Source organism: Rattus norvegicus, chromosome Y (assembly GCF_021556685.1).
Source record: "Rattus norvegicus strain SHRSP/BbbUtx chromosome Y, alternate assembly SHRSP_T2T, whole genome shotgun sequence".
Lineage (NCBI taxonomy): Eukaryota > Metazoa > Chordata > Mammalia > Rodentia > Muridae > Rattus > Rattus norvegicus.
In genome coordinates, this window is record NC_141555.1 from 71,312,490 (window position 1) to 71,336,180 (window position 23,691).

At 41.5% G+C, this 23,691-nt stretch overlaps 1 long non-coding RNA gene across 4 annotated transcripts in view; it reads left to right on the forward strand.

The window, feature by feature from the left end:
* LOC147998095 (uncharacterized) overlaps positions 1 to 23,691 on the forward strand; it is a 121,543-nt gene that overhangs the window by 67,380 nt on the left and 30,472 nt on the right. For 3 of the 4 annotated variants that reach the window (XR_015647327.1, XR_015647328.1, XR_015647326.1), the window contains exons 4-6: positions 30 to 224; positions 21,195 to 21,270; positions 22,193 to 22,319. This is a non-coding gene — a long non-coding RNA (uncharacterized LOC147998095). Of the gene's footprint in view, positions 1 to 29; positions 225 to 21,194; positions 21,271 to 22,192; positions 22,320 to 22,405; positions 22,773 to 23,691 lie in introns of those variants that run through there. The other variant, XR_015647329.1, reaches the window with a different exon arrangement.

Genomic DNA, 23,691 nt, shown 5'->3' on the forward strand with positions numbered 1-23,691 from the left:
CTTCCAAACATCCATATTTGTATCTACAGATCAGCATTGCACTCAGCTCTCATCAGAGAAGAAGCCTCTGACTACCATGGGCAGAGACGTACAGCTGGACAAAGTACTGGGAATCAGTAGTGTTGGACTGTTCAGGTGGAAATAGGACAGCTAAATCTTCTCCTCCACAGCTCAGAGAATATCATGAAAGAGTTGGTGAAAGGAATATAAGAACCTGACTACGGGTAAGTGGACAGCAAAAGGATATATTTTAGATTGTACCTAGTCAATGAACTCTTAAACTGATGGCGGCTATGATCACGGGCACAAGACTGGGCCCCTCAACACTCCATTACAGATGGGAGAGGCCATAAAGACCCTCCCCTCCCTTGGCAATCAACATTTATTTGAGGAGGGGTTCTATCCTCCTGGCTTAGATTTTTCAAGACCTACTTTAGTAAGAGTTTTTAAACCCTTTAACATTCCTCTAGCCCACCACCCACCAGAGGTAGTGGAAAGAAAAGGATAATAGGGCAAACATAGGACAGTTTGGACCTGCTTAGAAATAGTTCTCTGGGGCAATTTAAACCTTCATCATCAGGATATCAGTTGAGTAGACATGAATCATCAGAGGTAGGTCCATCTACTTGCAAACATAATTCACGAATCACCAAGGACAGTTCAACCCAGAAGAAATTGCTGAGCTCTTCCAATTGGCCTGGGTTCGAGGAGGCAACAAGAAGCCACCGCAATGTCACCACAAGAAGTTCTCTGGGGCTTTTCTCTCTACAAAGTAATGACAAACAATGGTCAGTGAAGAAGGAAAGGTGAATCAATTCCACAGAACGGTCAATGAAGACCAGAGTCATCAAAGTCCATTGAGCATCAGAGAAGAGATGCAAGGCAAGCCAATGCCATGGTGTTGCCCACTGTTGTCCAGGGTTATACTCGTACCATTTCTATACATCACATGCCCTTTTCCCAGGCAGCGACCAGAAGCATCATGTGTTTGTTCTCAGCAAAACATCCTCCCCTAAGACAGTTTCCTGAACAACATCCATGACACAGTTGAGTCTCCAAAGAAACCAGAAATTTCTGCTTCACTCCTTTCTTCATTCCTGTACCTGTAGATAAGCTGTTCTGTCGAATACCTCTGTACTAATGTAATTAATTAAACTTAGGGATTACATGCAGAAGGGAGACATGAAATAGGAGGGGGACTTATTCAGAACATCGGTGCCAATTGGAGAGGGAATGGCGTGAGAGAAGGGGTTGACTGAGGGGATGACGGAGGAGCATGAGGTAAGAAGCAAGGGAGAATTGAAGTATGGGATGGGAGAATGATGGACGGGGATGAGGGAGGGGATTCTGGAAGGGAAATACAGAAAGGAAAGGTCTAAAACTCATTATATAAGTATATGAAATTGTTAAACAAAAACATCAAAATCATCATTTTTTTTAAAAAAAGTTTAATGTTTCTCTTTATAGAGGATCAATCATTACAACTTAGGGCTTATTTTATTGGATCAATTTTGTCTTTAAGGTTTTTTAGTTCCTTGGAGCAAATTGTCAGATGTGAAATTTTAGTTCGACTCAGTGCCGTCCAGGGTTCTGTGTAACTGAAAAATCAAGTCAATAAACACTTTGTATTAGTTGTCCAAATCCCAGTGAGTTCTCTCCAGTAATTTTCCTTTTATCACACTCCACCCACAGCCCTTCTCAAAATGCTGGCTGAATTAAGTACCTGCCACTGAATGGGATACAAGTTCAAACCAGTGGAAGTGGGAAAAAGCAAGTAAAAACAAACGAAGTAACAAACAGCAAAACTTCTTCCCTCTGAATCTGGGATTCCATTTTATGGTTTTGGAGAGTCTACTACACTGAACAAAATGAAAGAGTAGAGTCTGAGGTGGTGTTTAACTTAGTCAAGAAAGGCAGGCATAGCAAATGGGGGGGAGGCTGTCAGGGCGGTTCCTCTCTTGAAGATAAATGTAAATACCAAAGCTGAGAATGAAGAGAACCTCCAAGTGAAAACGGCTATGCCAAAATTTATGAATACACGATCGTTTGTTTCACACTGACTGAACATTCACAAAAATAAATCACACCGCAAGTCTAGTATGCGTGTTTACACACATCAAGTGGTGCTGTGTTTGGAGGGCTGTATAAACAAGGATTGTGTGTGACTGGAGAGGTGGCTTGGTATTTGGGAGCCATTATTGCTCTTGCAGAGGACCTGAGTTCAGACCCTGGCACCAACATGGTAGCTCACAAGCACTGTTTACTCTTGTTGAGTTCTGCGCCCTGCTCCAGTCTCCTGTCTTGATGAATACACATTTTGTCGTGAGGGAAACCGACTTGAGCCCTGTGGGCTCCCATGTCTTATTGACAGCTATACCTGCTTTTCTTCCATAAGTTTCTTGTGGCTTCTGTATATGTATCTTTTATACAGATTCATAAAAGTAAGGGAAACACCCATATATGGATTTTAATACAAGGAAACACAGAAAGAAAGAAAGAAAGAAAGAAAGAAAGAAAGAAAGAAAGAAACAAACAAACAAACAAACAAACAAACAAACAAAGAAACAAAGAAACAAAGAAAGAAAGAAAGAAAGAAAGAAAGAAAGAAAGAAAGAAAGAAAGAAAGAAAGAAAGAAAGCTGAACACCCTCCAGGTCTGCAATTTAACCGTCACACTCGAGTTGCTATGCTTTCCCCATCATGATGGATGGTACCAGCTCAAACAATGGGTTAAAATAAATACTTCCTGTCTCTTTTTTTATTGGAAATTTATGTATTTAAGTTTCAAATGTTATCCCCTTTCCTGGATCCCCTCTCTCATATTCTCTCTCCTCCTGCTTCAGTGATGATGCTTCTCTTCCCACCCACTCCCATCTCAACACCCTGGCAGTCCCCCACTTTGGGGAAATGAGCCGTCGGAGCACCAAGGGATTCTCCTCCTATTGATGACAGACAATGCCATCCTCTGCTATATATGTGGCCGGAGCCAGGGACCCTCCATGTATACTCTTTGGTTGGTGGTTTAGTCTCTGGGAGCTCCAGGGGGAAGGTTCTGGTTGGTTGATATTGCTGTTCTTCCTATGGGGTTGCAACCCCCTTCAGTTTCTCCAGTCCATTCTTAACTCCACCTCCATTTGGGTCCGGGTGCTCAGTCTAATGATTAGCTGTAAGCATCCTCATCTGTATCAGTAAGGCTCTGGCGGAGCCTCTCAGGAGACATCCATATCAGACTTCTGTCGAGAAGCAATCCTGTTTTCGTTAAGTTTTTGCTTTGTATTTTGTCATAACACAACAAGAAGAATCAATATGCACCCTCTTCATGTCAGGGCCATGTGAATTAGAGTCAGTGCATCACTGAGCCCTGTAGGGTTCTCTTGGCTCCATCCACAGAGCCTAGAGAGGGCATGGACCCTCAAACGGACCTGGTGTGGCCATGGTCAGCATAGACTCTTGATGACCTATTCTCTTTGTGAGAAACAAAACTTCATGTCATTGATAAATACAATCAAGGAGATTATCATAAGTAGTTATCCTAGAGTCTATTTTGGTATACTTATTCTCAGCAGGCCTCGTTGGGTGTCAGGGAAACTGCGAGGCACCGAGAACATCTAAGTTCTATGCACCACCTTCTGCATTCCGTGACATCATAGACCTTGGCCCTGGAATGCAAATTCTTAGCTCAAATATCTAGCTCTTCCTTCCAGGTGTAGCTGTGTCTTGGGTCTATGACTTCTAACACGAATCAAAACCTATAGGTTTGGGAGAAAAATGGTCTCATGTTAATGGGAAATGTATGTGACATGCATGCCTTCGATATAGTTATCCAAGTGAAATTTATGGAAGGAAAGGTGTGATCAGACACCCAAAATACAACCTAAATCCTAAATTCAAATTCTTTGAGTGTGTTTGTCCTAATGCAGCTGTGTGTGTGTGTGTGTGTGTGTGTGTGTGTGTGTGTCGACACATATTTCTGTGTATGTGCATGAGCAGAACAGAGGGAGACCCTGCACATCTCTTCATTCATCTTCCTCTTCTTTAGTTTTTGAGACAAAGTCTCTTACTGAACCCAAAACTCACTGTCCCTGGCTATCACAGGCATCCCACACATGTTATCCCCTTTCCTGGTTCTCCCCATTCCCATTTCCCTCTCCCCCTGCTTCTATGAGGATGCTCTTCCTCCCTCCTTCTCCCATTTCAACACCCTGGCATTCCCCACACTGGGGAACTGACCCTTCACTGGACCACGGTATTCTCCCCCTATTGATGCAGACAATGCCATCCTCTGCTATATATGTGGCTGGAGCCGTGTGACACTCCATGTGTCCTCTCATTATCCCTCCAATCTATGACAGCTATGGCTGTCATGCAGGTGCTGGTAATTTCACAGCAGGCACTGCTTCCCACAAAACTATGTCCCCAGCTTGCATTTTATCCCATGTTTCTGGCATGCTGGAGATCCTGTATTTTGTTTATTTGGCCCATAGCTAGATGCTCTTTCTTGGACTAAAATTAAGTGATCTACCTTCCTAATGCTGCCCCCTTAAGACAGTTCCTATGTTGTTATGACCCTTGATGACACAATTATTCTTTTTTTTTTTTAATTTATTTTTTTTTTATTAACTTGAGTATTTCTTATACACATTTCAAGTGTTATTCCCTTTCCCGGTTTCCGGGCAAAATCCCCCTCCCCCCTCCCCTTCCTTATGGGTGTTCCCCTCCCAACCCTCCCCCCATTGCCGCCCTCCCCCCATAGTCTAGTTCACTGGGGGTTCAGTCTTAGCAGGACCCAGGGCTTCCCCTTCCACTGGTGCTCTTACTAGGATATTCATTGCTACCTATGGGGTCAGAGTCCAGGGTCAGTCCATATATAGTCTTTAGGTAGTGGCTTAGTCCCTGGAAGCTCTGGTTGCTTGACATTGTTGTACTTTTGGGGTCTCGAGCCCCTTCAAGCTCTTCCAGTTCTTTCTCTGATTCCTTCAACGGGGGACCTATTCTCAGCTCAGTGGTTTGCTGCTGGCATTCGCCTCTGTATTTGCTGTATTCTGGCTGTGTCTCTCAGGAGCGATCTACATCCGGCTCCTGTCGGTCTGCACTTCTTTGCTTCATCCATCTTGTCCAATTGGGTGGCTGTATATGTATGGGCCACCTGTGGGGCAGGCTCTGAATGGGTGTTCCTTCAGTCTCTGTTTTAATCTTTGCCTCTCCCTTCCCAGCCAAGGGTATTCTTTTTCCTCATTTAAAGAAGGAGTGAAGCATTCACATTTTGATCATCCGTCTTGAGTTTCGTTTGTTCTAGGGATCTAGGGTAATTCAAGCATTTGGGCTAATAGCCACTTATCAATGAGTGCATACCATGTATGTCTTTCTGTGATTGGGTTAGCTCACTCAGGATGATATTTTCCAGTTCCAACCATATGCCTACGAATTTCATAGACTCGTTGTTTTTGATAGCTGAGTAATATTCCATTGTGTAGATGTACCACATTTTCTGTATCCATTCCTCTGTTGAAGGGCATCTCGGTTCTTTCCATTTTCTGGCTATTATAAATAAGGCTGCGATGAACATAGTGGAGCACGTGTCTCTTTTATATGGTGAGGCATCTTTTGGGTATATGCCCAAGAGAGGTATAGCTGGATCCTCAGGCAGTTCAATGTCCAATTTTCTGAGGAACCTCCAGACTGATTTCCAGAATGGTTTTACCAGTCTGCAATCCCACCAACAATGGAGGAGTGTTCCTCTTTCTCCACATCCTCGCCAGCATCTGCTGTCACCTGAGTTTTTGATCTTAGCCATTCTCACTGGTGTGAGGTGAAATCTCAGGGTTGTTTTGATTTGCATTTCCCTTATGACTAAAGATGTTGAACATTTCTTTAGGTGTTTCTCAGCCATTCGGCATTCCTCAGCTGTGAATTCTTTGTTTAGCTCTGAACCCCATTTTTTAATAGGGTTATTTGTTTCCCTGCGGTCTAACTTCTTGAGTTCTTTGTATATTTTGGATATAAGGCCTCTATCTGTTGTAGGATTGGTAAAGATCTTTTCCCAATCTGTTGGTTGCCGTTTTGTCCTAACCACCGTATCCTTTGCCTTACAGAAGCTTTGCAGTTTTATGAGATCCCATTTGTCGATTCTTGATCTTAGAGCATAAGCCATTGGTGTTTTGTTCAGGAAATTTTTTCCAGTGCCCATGTGTTCCAGATGCTTCCCTAGTTTTTCTTCTATTAGTTTGAGTGTGTCTGGTTTGATGTGGAGGTCCTTGATCCACTTGGACTTAAGCTTTGTACAGGGTGATAAGCATGGATCGATCTGCATTCTTCTACATGTTGCCCTCCAGTTGAACCAGCACCATTTGCTGAAAATGCTATCTTTTTTCCATTGGATGGTTTTGGTTCCTTTGTCAAAAATCAAGTGACCATAGGTGTGTGGGTTCATTTCTGGGTCTTCAATTCTATTCCATTGGTCTATCTGTCTGTCTCTGTACCAATACCATGCAGTTTTTATCCCTATTGCTCTGTAATACTGCTTGAGTTCAGGGATAGTGATTCCCCCTGAAGTCCTTTTATTGTTGAGGATAGCTTTAGCTATCCTGGGTTTTTTGTTATTCCAGATGAATTTGCAAATTGTTCTGTCTAACTCTTTGAAGAATTGGTTGGTATTTTGATGGGGATTGCATTGAATCTGTAGATTGCTTTTGGTAAAATGGCCATTTTTACTATATTAATCCTGCCAATCCATGAGCATGGGAGATCTTTCCATCTTCTGAGGTCTTCTTCAATTTCTTTCCTCAGTGTCTTGAAGTTCTTATTGTACAGATCTTTTACTTGCTTGGTTAAAGTCACACCGAGGTACTTTATATTATTTGGGTCTATTATGAAGGGTGTCGTTTCCCTAATTTCTTTCTCGGCTTGTTTCTCTTTTGTATAGAGGAAGGCAACTGATTTATTTGATTTAATTTTATACCCAGCCACTTTGCTGAAGTTGTTTATCAGCTTTAGTAGTTCTCTGGTGGAACTTTTGGGATCACTTAAATATACTATCATGACATCTGCAAATAGTGATATTTTGACTTCTTCTTTTCCGATCTGTATCCCCTTGATCTCCTTCTGTTGTCTGATTGCTCTGGCTAGAACTTCAAGAACTATATTGAATAAGTAGGGAGAGAGTGGGCAGCCTTGTCTAGTCCCTGATTTTAGTGGGATTGCTTCGAGTTTCTCTCCATTTAGTTTAATGTTAGCAACTGGTTTGCTGTATATGGCTTTTACTATGTTTAGGTATGGGCCTTGAATTCCTATTTTTTCCAGGACTTTTATCATGAAGGGGTGTTGAATTTTGTCAAATGCTTTCTCAGCATCTAATGAAATGATCATGTGGTTTTGTTCTTTCAGATTGTTTATATGATGGATCACGTTGATGGTTTTCCGTATATTAAACCATCCCTGCATGCCTGGGATGAAGCCTACTTGATCACGGTGGATGATTGTTTTGATGTGCTCTTGAATTCGGTTTGCCAGAATTTTATTGAGTATTTTTGCGTCGATATTCATAAGGGAAATTGGTCTGAAGTTCTCTTTCTTTGTTGTGTCTTTGTGTGGTTTAGGTATAAGAGTAATTGTGGCTTCGTAGAAGGAATTCGGTAGGGCTCCATCTGTTTCAATTTTGTGGAATAGTTTGGATAATATTGGTATGAGGTCTTCTATGAAGGTTTGATAGAATTCTGCACTAAACCCGTCTGGACCTGGGCTCTTTTTGGTTGGAAGACCTTTAATGACTGCATCTATTTCCTTAGGAGTTATGGGGTTGTTTAACTGGTTTTTCTGTTCCTGATTTAACTTCGATACCTGGTATCTGTCTAGGAAATTGTCCATTTCCTGAAGATTTTCAAATTTTGTTGAATATAGGTTTTTATAGTAAGATCTGATGATTTTTTGAATTTCCTCTGAATCTGTAGTTATGTCTCCCTTTTCATTTCTAATTTTGTTAATTTGGACGCACTCTCTGTGTCCTCTCGTTAGTCTGGCTAAGGGTTTATCTATCTTGTTGATTTTCTCAAAGAACCAACTTTTGCTTCTGTTGATTCTTTCTATGGTCCTTTTTGTTTCTACTTGGTTGATTTCAGCTCTGAGTTTGATTATTTCCTGCCTTCTACTCCTCCTGGGTGTATTTGCTTCTTTTTGTTCTAGAGCTTTTAGGTGTGCTGTCAAGCTGCTGACATATGCTCTTTCCTGTTTCTTTCTGCAGGCACTCAGCGCTATGACTTTTCCTCTTAGCACAGCTTTCATTGTGTCCCATAAGTTTGGGTATGTTGTATCTTCATTTTCATTAAATTCTAAAAAGTTTTTAATTTCTTTCTTTATTTCTTCCTTGACCAGGTTATCATTGAGTAGAGCATTGTTCAATTTCCACGTATATGTGGGCATTCTTCCCTTATTGTTATTGAAGACCAGTTTTAGGCCGTGGTGGTCCGATAGCATGCATGGGATTATCTCTATCTTTCTGTACCTGTTGAGGCCCGTTTTTTGACCAATTATATGGTCAATTTTGGAGAAAGTACCATGAGGAGCTGAGAAGAAGGTATATCCTTTTGCTTTAGGATAGAATGTTCTATAAATATCCGTTAAGTCCATTTGGCTCATGACTTCTCTTAGTCTGTCGACATCACTGTTTAATTTCTGTTTCCATGATCTGTCCATTGATGAGAGTGGGGTGTTGAAGTCTCCCACTATCATTGTGTGAGGTGCAATGTGTGTTTTGAGCTTTAGTAAGGTTTCTTTTACGTATGTAGGTGCCCTTTTATTTGGGGCATAGATATTTAGGATTGAGAGTTCATCTTGGTGGATTTTTCCTTTGATGAATATGAAGTGTCTGTCCTTATCTTTTTTGATGACTTTTAGTTGGAAATTGATTTTATTTGATATTAGAATGGCTACTCCAGCTTGCTTCTTCTGACCATTTGCTTGGAAAGTTGTTTTCCAGCCTTTCACTCTGAGGTAGTATCTGTCTTTGTCTCTGAGGTGTGTTTCCTGTAGGTAGCAGAATGCAGGGTCCTCATTGCGTATCCAGTTTGTTAATCTATGTCTTTTTATTGGGGAGTTGAGGCCATTGATATTGAGAGATATTAAGGAATAGTGATTATTGCTTCCCTTTATATTCATATTTGGATGTGAGGTTATGTTTGTGTGCTTTCATTCTCTTTGTTTTGTTGCCAAGACGATTAGTTTCTTGCTTCTTCTAGGGTATAGCTTGCCTCCTTATGTTGGGCTTTACCATTTATTATCCTTTGTAGTGCTGGATTTGTAGAAAGATATTGTGTAAATTTGGTTTTGTCATGGAATATCTTGGTTTCTCCATCAATGTTAATTGAGAGTTTTGCTGGATACAGTAACCTGGGCTGGTTTTTGTGTTCTCTTAGGGTCTGTATGACATCAGTCCAGGATCTTCTGGCCTTCATAGTTTCTGGCGAGAAGTCTGGTGTGATTCTGATAGGTCTCCCTTTATATGTTACTTGACCTTTTTCCCTTACTGCTTTTAATATTCTTTCTTTATTTTGTGCGTTTGGTGTTTTGACAATTATGTGACGGGAGGTGTTTCTTTTCTGGTCCAATCTATTTGGAGTTCTGTAGGCTTCTTGTATGTCTATGGGTATCTCTTTTTTTAGGTTAGGGAAGTTTTCTTCTATGATTTTGTTGAAGATATTTACTGGTCCTTTGAGCTGGGAGTCTTCACTCTCTTCTATACCTATTATCCTTAGGTTTGATCTTCTCATTGAGTCCTGGATTTCCTGTATGTTTTGGACCAGTAGCTTTTTCCGCTTTACATTATCTTTGACAGTTGAGTCAATGATTTCTATGGAATCTTCTGCTCCTGAGATTCTCTCTTCCATCTCTTGTATTCTGTTGGTGAGGCTTGTATCTACAGCTCCTTGTCTCTTCTTTTGGTTTTCTATATCCAGGGTTGTTTCCATGTGTTCTTTCTTGATTGCTTCTATTTCCATTTTTAATTCCTTCAACTGTTTGATTGTGTTTTCCTGGAATTCTTTCAGGGATTTTTGCGATTCCTCTCTGTAGGCTTTTACTTGTTTATTAATGTTTTCCTGTGCTTCCCTAAGTGTGTTCATGTCTTTCTTGAAGTCCTCCAGCATCATGATCAAATATGATTTTGTAACTAGATCTTGCTTTTCTGGTGTGTTTGGATATTCCATGTTTGTTTTGGTGGGAGAATTGGGCTCCGATGATGGCATGTAGTCTTGGTTTCTGTTGCTTGGGTTCCTGCGCTTGCCTCTCGCCATCAGATTATCTCTAGTGTTACTTTGTTCTGCTATTTCTGACAGTGGCTAGACTGTCCTATAAGCCTGTGTGACAGGAGTGCTGTAGACCTGTTTTCCTCTCTTTCAGTCAGTTATGGGGACAGAGTGTTCTGCTTTCTGGCGTGTAGTTTTTCCTCTCTACAGGTCTTCAGCTGTTCCTGTGTGCCTGTGTCTTGAGTTCACCAGGCAGCTTTCTTGTAGCAGAAAATTTGGTCTTACCTGTGGTCCCGAGGCTCAGGTTCGCTCGTGGGGTGCTGCCCACGGGCTCTCTGCAGCGGCAGCAACCAGGAAGACCTGTGCCGCCCCTTCCGGGAACTTCAGTGCACCAGGGTTCCAGATGGTCTTTGGCTTTTTCCTCTGGCGTCCGAGATGTGTGTGCAGGGAGCAGTCACTTCTGGTTTCCCAGGCTTGTCTGCCTCTCTGAAGGTTTAGCTCTCCCTCCCACGGGATTTGGGTGCAGAGAACTGTTTATCCGGTCTGTTTCTTTCAGGTTCCGGCGGTGTCTCAGGCACGGGGGTCCTGCCGCTCCTGGGCCCTTCCCCACGGGAGCCCAGAGGCCTTATACTGTTTCCTCTTGGGCCAGGGATGTGGGCAGGGGTGAGAAGAGTTGGTGGTCTCTTCTGCTCTGCAGCCTCAGGAGTGCCCACCTGACCAGGCGGTTGGGTCTCTCTCTCACCCGACACAATTATTCTTGTTGCTACTTCATAGTTGTAATTTTCCTACTGTTATGAATCGTAGTCGGGATTCATTTTGGAGACTGAAGTTTGTCAAAGGGATCGTGACCCACACACAGGTTGTGAACCGCAGCTGTAACCGGTTGCTGGCAAGATATATTTGAAGGACAAACTGGGGAAGACAACCACCAGCCCTGGGTCTTAAGGCCATCGTTTTTTGGACCTAGCTCACCTCTTCACCTCCTTAAATATGGAGTCATGGGAGGAGAGTTTGTCACTTTGAATAAAACAAACCTTAACAGAGACACAGGATGGATCGTTGTTGCTACGATGTTGTAATTTCCTTCCCCCAAACACCACATTTTAAACATAATCGAAAGCCAAGAAAATAGGCATAAAGAACTGTCTGTGTGAGGGACTGCCCACAATTCATTTCCTTCACCTGGGCCTCAACTTTAGAAGACTGCAAGCATTAGCCATTTGAGAAATCCACTTCCCGTTCATGTTTTGTTGAAGAAAAAAAAATCAAGCTAAATAGAACAATAGAGATGGAGTGTACAGGATGGGTTGGGGGTTTAGAGCTCTTAAGGAAAGCTCACACAAAGTGAGGTATGTCAACACACCTCAGCTGACTCAGAAGCAAACAGGTGTGGATCATAGGAAGCCTTGGGCATGAACAACAGGGATGAAGGTGTCTTTTCAAGGCAGCGAGACAGAGCAGAGCACCCTTCCTTGGTCTAGTTGAAGTGAGGAAGCTTCTCCACCTAAGTCATCGCACACTGAGCCGTCTCGTGAAGTTCTGGTCCCGTCACTCTCTAGTGCCTGAGGTTGAAATGCAGCTGTCCCCCCCCCAACCCCCATAGGAACAAGCACTTATTCCAAGGAGAGGTGCTTGGAGACTCCATTCTTTGAAGCCATCTTCTCTGAAGGGCAGGTCTCCAATTCCTTAGCAAGAAAGGCATCATATCTTCAACCTTGTCATCTTTCCAAATCTGCCATCTCTGTGAAGCCCCATCTAGAAGGTCTTGGCCAAGGCTTCTGGCTTCCTGAACTGATGTCTCCAACAGGTTTCCTAAAGTATCAGCTTAGCAGTTTTCGACGGATTACCTGTGCCTTATCTAGAGTGGAAACAGGGAATGAATTCTGGCTTATCTGAATCCCTGAAGGTAGTAGGTGCTTATAGAGAGCAGGTGAAGGAATTATAGACATGAAAGTGCTAATCCATTGTTCAGGTGCGAACTTCTCTAATTTTTTATACATTTTTAATCATTTAATAAAGTAAGTCAGTATCCCAGACAGGGTGAGTGTCTGGCTTATGCACCAGCCTCTCTTTTCATCCTAACTCCTGGCTGGTCAGGCTGTGATATCCATTGGAAGTAGAGTCAGTGCAGATGTAAATGGTTATAATGAAGGCCACCCTGGAGTGTGCTGGGCCTCTAATCCAATATGATCATCGACCCTATCAGAATAAAAGCGTTATTTGGCTGAATGGCAGGCAAGATGGATGGGATCCGATGTCAGGCTGTGGTTGACTGGGAGCTGGTTTTATTTCCCAACCAGGAGTTTGGGCTTTAGCCTGAGGTTCTAGTAAGTACTGGAGAATTTTTATCAGGGATTTCCCTTCAGGGATCCCTCAGGATGATCCCCTGGTGATATACAGAGGAGGACCTAGAGGAGGCTGCAAGGGCTGTCAGCTCAGGCAACACAGAAAGCTGTTGGCTTCGCAGGAGGCACATGCTGCAGAGTGCAGGCCAGCAGAGACAGTGACTGAGCATTTAGTGCAATGTCCCTCTTTGCATCAGAGCACACCCCCCACGCTATCTTTCTGCCATGCCGCTATTACATGTTCAACAGACCGTCAAAACCCAGTCTGACTGAAGGGACACCATTGCACTAAGAAATGAAAACTGCATAGTATAAGACACAATTGGTGGTAAGATGTTTCACAAATGATGGGAAACGGAAATAATCTCAGTTAAGATGGATTGCATTCCTCTCAGAGGACCCGGGTTCAGTTCTCAGCATCAATATCAGATGGTCCACAACTCTAGGGAGTCTGATGCCCTCTTCTGACCTCCGTGGGTCACTGCACATGGGTGCACATACATACATACATACATACATACATACATACAAACATATGTACTACATATATACACATATATTACACACAAACATACTATACACATACTACATACATACGACATATATATTATGTCAGTGAATTACTTAGTGATCTGCTATCCTTGGTCAGTGGATTACTCATGCCCTCAGGAACCCTCAGAGGAAGTGGAACTGTCCATTTCTTATTCTCTGTCATTTCCCTTCTGGGGTCTAGGGCTCTCTTATTGACTGAAGCCTTTATATGATCTTTGAGTTTCTGCAGCATTTCTGTAACACGAGCATCAGGTTTTTTGAATCTCTGGTCTTCATAGGGTTTTGAGCATCTGAACTTGTGCCGAGTCTGTCTAAGTAGTCCTGGAGGTGGAAAGTCGCTCGGGTCTCTGCTGTTCAAGTGCTTCCCCCGTTGGGGTAGGATGTTATAATCCGGTTGGGGGACACTGAAGACGGTCTCAGGTGGCAGAGGCTGCGAACCCTTCAAGTGCTTCCCCCATTGGAGTCCGGTGTTATAATCCGCTTGGGGACACTGAATGGGCTTCCAGGCTGTGGAGGCTGGGAATCCTTCCACTGATTCCCCTGTTGCACTCCGGGGTAACAATCATCTCGGGGGACTCTGAAGGGGATCCCAGGCCATGGAGGCTGGGAAATCGCTGGTGCATTGTCAGAGGGTAAACTCCGGGATGAGGCTCTCTGTCCTCTCTAAACACTACCCCGTGAAGGGTCAGTGAAAGTACTCGGCAGTGGTGAGTCATGGTGAGCATCAGTCCAGCTGTATCCTTTGAGTATCTCTCTCTCCCGAGAACTGTGGACAAGTACGGAAGGCAAAGCAGGGAAATCTCGAGTGACCATTGATCTCAGGAAACAGCCAAAGCTCGAGAGGGGCTGTCCTCGAGTTTGCACGGGGCAGTTGCGAGGTCTGAATGGGGCAGTCACGAGGTCTGCATGGGGCAGTCTCGAGGTCTGCACGGGGCAGTCGCCAGGTCTGCAAGGGGCAGTCGCCAGGTCTGCACCGGGCAGTTGCGAGGTCTGCACAGGGCAGTCGCGAGGTCTGCATGGGGTAGTCTCGAGGTCTGCACGTGGCAGTTGCGAGGTCTGCACGGGGCAGTCGCCAGGTCTGCACGGGGCAGTCTCGTGGTCTGCACGGGGCAGTCTCGAGGTCTGAACGGGGCAGTCACCAGGTCTGAACGGGGCAGTCTCGGGGTCTGCACGGGGCAGTCACGAGGTCTCCACGGGGCAGTCAAGAGGTCTGCACGGGGCAGTCGCGAGGTCTGAATGGGGCAGTCTCGAGGTCTGCACGGGGCAGTCGCGAGGTCTGAATGGGGCAGTTGCGAGGTCTGCACGGGATTGTCGCCAGGTCTGCACGGGGCAGTCGCGAGGTGTGCACGGGGCAGTTGCGAGATCTGCATGGGGCAGTCTAGAGGTCTGCACGGGGCAGTCGCGAGGTGTGCACAGGGCAGTCGCGAGGTGTGCACGGGGCAGTTGCGAGGTCTTAATGGGGCAGTCTAGAGGTCTGCACGGGGCAGTTGCGAGGTCTGCACGGCCCAGCAAGGAGCTGCCTCACTTGTCAGTTCTGCTTGTAGTAGCGGGGCGATCATCCAACCTTTCTCAATGGGGAGGAACCATGTCGACTCCCTTCCTTTGAGTCTGGAGTGCTACCTGTTTTGTGCACACTGTCAGGGGTCGTGACCAGTGACTCCTGAAGGAGCAATATGAATGGAAAGGGCAAAGGGTGCTTCGGAGATTGTGCGTCAAGCGCCTCTTACAGCAGCTTTGGTGCAGTGATGTGTCTTGGAACCTCATAAGCGAGTGGGAAAGGCTGATCCAGACCCTTGCTCCTCAGAGACTGCAAGGACTAGACAATCACTGGTGGACTGTGTTAGGGAATGAATATGTGATAGGATTTGAATAGAGCATAGAATGCATGGGATTGATATTAGAATTCCATGTGACTTCCAGGTGTTACTGTGACGCTTCTGCCTTGATGTCTCACTCCCTATTTTTTTATGTCATAAAGCTCTTAATATTCTTTCCGTGATGATATTTTTGAAATATTGTATATGCTACAAAATGGAAAGTAATTTCTCTAGTCACATATATTGAAATTCTCAGTTTCTCTTGACATCGTATGCAGTTGCCTGGCCAGAGGTCCTGGGATGCTTTCAATACTGGTAAGTTGATTGAACACAACTGTTTGTGTTACATGCTTTGCTTGTAAATAATTCTTTTAGTGACCCCCAATTAGATTGTACAAATGCCTCCTGCCTTTTACAGACATATCTACAATCACCTTTGCTTGGAGAAAGGAGTTAAGTGTTATGCCTTCTTTGAATGAATAGGAAGATCTAAGGCTACACTCCTCAGAGAAAGAAGAAATAATGAACTGTAGGAAGAAATACGCATCTAGGCAAAAATAAATGTTCCAAGCTAACCTGTGCAGTAAAATAATGTATGGAAAATACCACTCCTTTATTATTAGTATCATTAACCATTGTATTTATTTTCATTGGAAATATTAACCCTATTCCAGTCCCCGTTAATAAACCCCACCACCTCATACTCTTCCTCTTTGTCGATAAGAGGGTGACTCCCCAACTCTCCCACTCATTCTTGCCTCACCCCTCTAGAATCACTCTTCTCTGAATCGCTCCTCTCTGGGACATCAAGCATCCAAAGGACCAAGTGCTTCCCCTTCCACTGATGTGAGATGGGGCAGTCCTTAGCGACACACGTAGGGTACCAAACCATGTATATTCTATGGTTAGTGGTTAGGACCATGGGAGCCCTGAGGGGTCTGGTTAATTGATATCTTTGTTCTACCTCTAATTACAATCCAATTCAGCTCCCTCAGCCCTTCCCCTACATCCTCCACTGGGATCCCTAGGCTCATTTCAATGGTTGGCTGTGAATATCCGAATCTGTATCAGTCAGGTGCTGGCAGAGCCTCTCAGAGGACAGCCACATCAGACTCCTGTTTGCAAGCACATCTCAGCATCAGCAACAGTGTCTGGTTTGTTGTCTGCAGATCTCCTGATGGCCTTTCCTTCAGCCTCTGCTCCATATTTACCCTGCATTTCAATAGACATGGATAACTCTGATTTAATAAGAGATGGGTGAGTGGTCCCATCCTTACACTGTGGTCATGTCTATCTACTGCAGGTGGTGTCTTCAGGTTCAATTTCACTGTTGTTGTGTATGTTGGCTAATGTCATCACTCTTGGGTCCAGGGAACCTGTCCCATCCCGAGTATCTGGGACATTCTAGAGATTACCCCCTTACCAGTGAGTGCATGCTCTGTTCCTTTATTTGTGTTTGTGTTACTTCACTCAGGATGATATTTTCTAGTTTCATCCATTTGCCTATGAATTTCATGAAGTCATTCCTTTTAATGGCTGAGTACCACACCATTGTGTAAATGTACCACATTATATGAATCTGTGTCTCTTTTGAGGGACATCTGGGTTCTTTCCAGCTTCTGTCTGTTATAAATAAGGCTGCTATGAACATATTGGAGCATGTGTCCTTGTTGTAGGTTGGAGCAAGTTCTTGGTATATTCCATCGAATGGTACAGCTGGGTCCTCAGGTAGTAAATACTATGTTCAGTTATCTGAGGAACCTCCAGCCTGGTTTGCAGAGTTGTTTTAAGAGCTTGCAATTTCAACAGTGACAGAGTGTTCCTTTCTCTCCACACCCTTGCCAGAGTCTGTTGTCCCCTGACTTTTTATCTTAGCCATTCTGACGGGTATGAGGTAGGATCTCAGGATTGTTTTGATTTGCTTTTCCCTTATGACTAAGGATGTTGAACATTTCTTTAGGTGCTTCTCAGCCACTCAGTATTCATCAGCTGAGAATGTTTGTTTAGAACTGTAGCCCACTGTTAAATAGTGTTATTTGAATCTCTGGGGATAGCTTATGGAGTTTTTTGTATATATTGCATATTAGCGCTCCATCGGATATAGGATTGGTAAAGATCTTTTCCCAATGTGTTAGTTGCTGTATGGAAGTAATGACAGTGTCCCTTGTCTTACAGAAACTTTGAAATTGTGTGAAGTTTTATTTTTCAATTTTTGATCTTAGAACAAAAGCCTTTGGTGTTCTATTCAGGAAATTTTCCCGAGTACCAATGTGTTCAAGGCTTTTCCCTGCTTTTTCATCAGTTAGTTTCAGTGTATCTGGTTTTATTTGGAGGTCTTTTTTTAAATTTTTTTTTATTTACTTTAGTATTTCTTATTTACATTTCGAGTGTTCTTCCCTTTCCCGGTTTCTGGGCAAACATCCCCCTAGTCCCTCCCCCTCCCCTTCTTTATGGTCTTCGCATCCCCACCCTCCCCCCATTACCGCCCTCCCCCCAACAATCACGTTCACTGGGGTGTTCAGTCATAGCAGGACCCAGGGCTTCCTGTTCCACTGGTGATCTTTATGTGGAGGAGTTTAATCCACTTCTACTTGAAATTTGGACAAGGAGATAGGAATGTATTGATTTGCATTCTTCTACATTCTGCCTTTCAGGTGAAACAGCACAATTTTTAAAAAATGCTATGTTTTTTTCCACTGGATGGTTTTAGATCCTTTGTCAATTTTCAAGTGGCCATAGCTGCGTGGGTTCATTTCTGTGTCTTCATTTCTATTCCACTCATCTACCTGCCTGTCACAATACCAATAAAATACAGTTTTTCATCACCATTGCTCTGTAATACAACTTGAGCTCAGGGATGGTGATTTCCCCAGAACACTTTTATTTTTCAGAATAGTTTTCTCTATCCTGGGATATATTTTATTCCAAATAAATTGGCAAACTGCCATTTCTATGTTTGTGAATAATTGAGTTGGAATATTGATGGGGATTGCATTGAATCTGTAGGTTGCAAAATGGCCATTTTTACAATATTAATCCTGCCAATACACGAACATGGAAGATCTTTCTAATTCCTGAGATCTTCAATTTATTTTTTTCAGAGACATGTGTTCTTGTTATGTATATCTTTCACTTGCTTGGGTAGAGTCACACTGAGGTATTTTATATGCTTTTTGACTATTGTCAAGTGTGTCATTTCTGTAATTTCTTTCTCAGCCTGTTTCTCTTTTGATAGAGGAAGGCTACTGATTTGTTTGAATCAATTTTATACTCTGCCACTCTGCTAAAGTTGTTTATCAGGCTTAGAAGTTCACTGGTGGAATTTGTGGGGTCAGATCATCTGCATATAGTGACATTTTGAATACTTCCTTAGCAATATGTATCTCTTTACCTCCATTTGTTTTCTAACTACTCTGGCGAGGACTTCAAACACTATATTAAAAAGGTAGCGAGAGAGTAGGTATCCTTGTCTAGTTCCTGATTTTAGTGAAATTGCATTAATTTTCTCTCCATTTAGTCTGATGTTGGCTACTGGTTTGCTGTATATTGCGTTTACTGTGCTTCAGTATGGTCCTTGAATTTCTGTTATTTCCAAGACTTTTAACATGAAGGGGTAGGTTCTGTAAAATGCTTTCTCAGCATCTAATGAGATGATTGTTTGTTTTGTTTTCATTGAATTTGTATTTATAGTGAGATTAGGTTGATTAGTGATTAGGTTCTTTATACTGAACCATCCCTGTATCTCCAGGATGAAGCCTACTTGACCATGATGGATCATTGTTTTGATGTGTTCTTGGATTTGGCTTGCAAGAAATTTACTGAGAATTTTTGCAGGGAAATTCATGAATAAATTGGTGTGAAATTCTCTTTCTTTGTTGGGTCTTTGTTTGCTTTAGTTATCAGAGAAGGAACTGTGTAGTGTTCCTTCTATTTCTAGTTTGTGGATTAGTTTGGAGAATATTGGTATTAGGTATTCTATGAACTGTGAGAGAATTCTCTACTAAACATTTCTGGTCCTGGGATCTTTGGTTGGGAGACATTTAATGCCTGCTTCTAATACTTGACAAGTTATGGGAGTATTTAGATGGTTTATCTGATCGTGATTCAAATTTGGTACGTTGTATCTGTCTAGAAAATTATCCATTTAACCCTTACTTTCCTGTTTTGTTAAGTGTAGACTTTTATAGTAAGATCTGATAATTTTTTGAGTTTCCTCATTTTCTATGGTTATAACCCTATTTCACTTCTGATTTTTATATTTTTAATTTGAATATAAAGGATTTACCTATTTCTAGATTTTTCAAAGAGCCAGCTGGTGGTTTTGTTGATTCTTTATATAATTCATTTTGTTTCTACTTGGTTGATTTCAGTCCGGACTTTGATTATTTCCTGCTGTCTAGTCCTCTTGGTGTATTTGGATTTTATTGGTTCTGAGATTTCAGGTGTTCTGTCAAACTGCTAGTGTATCATGGCTCCTGCTTCTTTGTGGAGGCTCTCAGAGCTATGAGTTTTCCTCTTAGCATTGCTTTTTTGTATTCCCAAGTTATGCCTTCATTTTCATTAAATTCAAAAAATTTCTTTAATTTTTTTCTTTATTTCTTCCTTGAACAATTTCTCATTGAGTAAATCATTCCTCAGCTACCATGTATAAGTTGGTCTTTGGTTGTTCTTGTTGTTATTGAAGACCATTCTTAATCTGTAGTGATCTCATAAGACACATGGGATTAATTCAAACTTATTGTATTCGTTGAGGCCTGTTTTGTGATGGATCATATTATCAGTTTTGGAGAAGGTACCATGTGGGACTAAGAAGAAAGTGTCAGGAGCCATAACTGGACATGCTAATAACTAGCAGGTGATCATCCTGAGATGGACAGCCTCGGATTATTTTATTATCCACAACTGGTTCGCCCTTATTAAGAAAGGCTGTAAGGGATTCATTTTGGGAAAGTTTCCTGCTATTGAAATGCTATTCCTGTTGTTATTATTAGACATATATAACAATCATTGATTAAGAGCACACCCCTTTGGAGCACATCTCTACAGGCCTACGAAGTTGTACTGTCCCATAGTGATGCTATACAGACAAATAGATGAATCTTTAGTCTTAATAATGATCCTACAATAATTTCTAAAATTATTTCAATGGGTATTAAGCTCTTTTATGGTGGGACAACTATAAGTCTCTTCCTAATAGTCAGAATTGCAGTGACAACTCTGCCAGTCTCCCAGGTGTCACCAGTTAATTGTTCTGAGATAGTAAACAGACTTTCTCCTACTCAGTACACATTCCAAGACGTTGCAAAACAGTCATCAAGAGTCATAAAAAGAGAACAAATGATTTGTTACAGGTGCAAGGACAGATGATAAGATACTGACTGGGTTTATCTATATATAACTTCTCTATCAATTATGGTTTTAGCTTCAGTGAACCTGTAGAGCTGATCCTGGTGATGAATGTTTAGCCAGATAATTACTCTTGATGGATATTCATGTAAAAATTCTCGGTTTTAAATTATATTTCAATTTATGCTTTGAACTTTCATATGAAATTTTGATGAACATAGTAACACGGGATCATGTATTCTGAAATATGTGTAATGCTGAGGAGAAGAAGAAGACTGAGAGAGAAGGACTGAACTGGAAGGACAGAGACAGATGGACTGAGCTGGAGAAGGGCTGAGCTGAAAAGTCCGGTTTGAGCTGAGGAGAACTGAGCTTAGTAGAACTGAGCCAAAAAGATCTGGGCTGAGAAGAAATGTATAGAGGAATAACTTAGAGACTATATAGGTAACATGAGAAAGCAATCTGCAGAGGAGAAGAGGAAAAGAGAAGAAGCTGGAAAGAACAGAAGGTGCAGGCAGGTTTTGCCTTACCATGGGACAGAACAGGTCATTTTTTCATTTTCTTTTTTTATTAACTTGAGTATTTCTTATTTACGTTTTGAGTGTTATTCCCTTTCCCAGTTTATGGGCCAACATCCCCTACCCCCTCCAACTTCTTTATGGGTGTCCCCCTTCCGATTCTCCACACATGGCTGCCTTCCCACCAAAAATCATGTTCACTGTGGGTTCAGTCTTATCAGGACCCAGGGCATTTGATTACATAATGCAATATTCTGTCCTTTGTTTTTCGTTTAACAATATATCTTGAATACTGTGCATGGGAAATTTCTTCATGGACTATCATGCATTTAATAAATGGAAGTATAATTTGTTTAAATAATAACTTTATTGTGCCTTTCAGATTATTTTCATTTTCATTAGCTAAAGTTCGCTACAGAAAATCTGCATGGACACTGACTCAGACACAGTACTCAACGGTGATTATTTACATTATATTTTGTATAAATTACAAAACACGTTGTTGGAATGATGTCAAGGCTGTTAAGTAATGTAGTACTTGTATAATTACTGCCAAATTTCCATCTCAGAAGACTATAATAAATATATATTGCGTGGGTTGTGGACTTAGCTCAGTGGTAGAGCACTTGCCTAGCAAACGCAAAGCCCTGGGTTCGGTCACCAGCTACGAAAAAAAAAAATTATATGAGAACCCATACTATACCATTCAAAATTAAATGTTTCACATATTTTAAAAAGGTATCAGTCTCTGACTTCTTTCAGCTCTTTAATTAGTGGAAGGATTGAAGAAGTTAAAGGGGAGGACAACCTCTATAGGAAGACCAGCAGTTGCAACTAATCCGGACCGCTGAGATTTCCCAGACACTGAGCCACCAACCAGGCAGGATACACAAGCTGGTGTGATGCCCTGACACATGTATAGCAGAGGACGGCCTGGTCTGGCCTAACTCTTGAGAGAGTTGAGGTCCCAGGGATTATGGTGCCTGGCAGGAACTGGGGAACATCCTCTTGGAGTCAGGGGAGGAAGAGGTGGAATGGGATGAGGAAATGTGCGAGGGGACCAGAAGAGTGTACAATGGAAAGAATGTAAATAAATAAAATAATTTATAAAAGAGTTTCACTCATAAATTCAAATGCTAGATGCTTTTTTACAACTACATTGCAATTCAGTCATGAAATTTAGTGTTTTTGCTTACTGAACTGTGTAAGCATTAATCGTTAATTTACTCTTCATATATTTGTGAGCTGTCTTCTTTCTTATTAATTTGCATCAATTGTGTTTGCTATGTAGAATGCTTACTATTCATTATTTGTGCAGAAAATACATTCATGAATCTTTTTTATTTTAATGATCTGTTATGTGTGAATTTCTATGTATAGATTTGTACACATGAACACAGGCACCTGGGAAGACCAGAAGATGTCAGATGCCCTGGAGCTGCCTTTACAGCTGGTTGCAAGTGGCTTCATGGATGTTGGAAAGTGAACGTGTTTGCTCTTAAGAGCAGTAAGTGTTCTTATCCACTAAGCTAATACTACAATACTTATTCCATAATAAACTCAACCTATTTATAATTTTCTCATGTATTTCAGGGTATCTTTGAATTTGAGACAACTTCTCACATTCTACGTGCAGAGACTACATTCAGGCATTATTTTTCCCAGTTTTCTTTCCTTTTTCATAGTAAGATGTGTTGGATTAAATATGTTAATGTTATGCAGTAAATCCTCTAAATGTTTACTTATAGAACCTTGGATTAGTGTCTGTTTCTTTACTCTGCAATGACTATATTAATTTTACAGTTTGCAGTTCTCTCTTTTTTTACACAATCAATCTCATGTGTTTCTGCTTTCATATAGAATGAAGTAAAAGCCTTTTAGTTTTTCTTTGAATATTTAATGTACTAAGAAAATGTGTTGAATTTCCTATTTTAAGGCCAATACAATACATTATTTCTTTAAAATGTTCCGAGAGTTTTGTTTTTACTTTTTCTTATTATTATTGTTCTCATTAGTAGCATTGTTAATATTCGGTGTAAGCTTTTATGTGTTCTGGTCATGTAGTGAATATAGAAGTCTTCCAAACATATATGTGTAGGTATCAAATTTAGGTTCTTGGTTTTTCATGGCATGAAATTTTATCTGCTAAACCACCTCACTGCAACACACTATAACACTTTAAGGTGACATATAGCTCCAGGCTGCTTTTATATAGACGATATTTTCATCATTTGGCTTTTAATAAATATTTTTGATTACTCTAATATATTTTATTTTCCATGTCCACTTGGTAACTCTAGTATGCTTATGTTGATATTTAATTAATAATTTAGTCATAATTATTATGCATATGATACCTAGCTAATATGAAATTATCCTAGATACAATTGAATACATGCAATTATTTACCTAAAGCATGAAGCTTAGTACATAATTTTGTTCATTATTCCTATGCATTTGCATAAAACAGAGAATATTTCATTGTCCCAATCCTGATGCCAATTTTACACAGTATGACAGCTACAAACTACATGTGACTTTTAATCACATAAAAGGAGTTAGTATTATATTGTTGAATGATATTTCCCCAAAATCAATTAAATAGACTTATTTTACTTCATTTAATTAAACGTGCTATAGCAGGAAAAAGATTAATTTCCTTTTGTTAGGTTAAGTCTAAATTTAATTTCTACATCCTCCTGCCTATCAGAAAGTCAATATTCTTATACAGAAAGGTGTGCCAGGCACAGGTTGAATTTCTAGTATAACATGTAATTACAATCATCAGTCTTGTCAGTTTCAAGTGATTGTTCACCTCATGCCTGTAAAACACTATGATCAACATGGCAGGATAAGCATAAGGGCAGTTCAGTGGCATA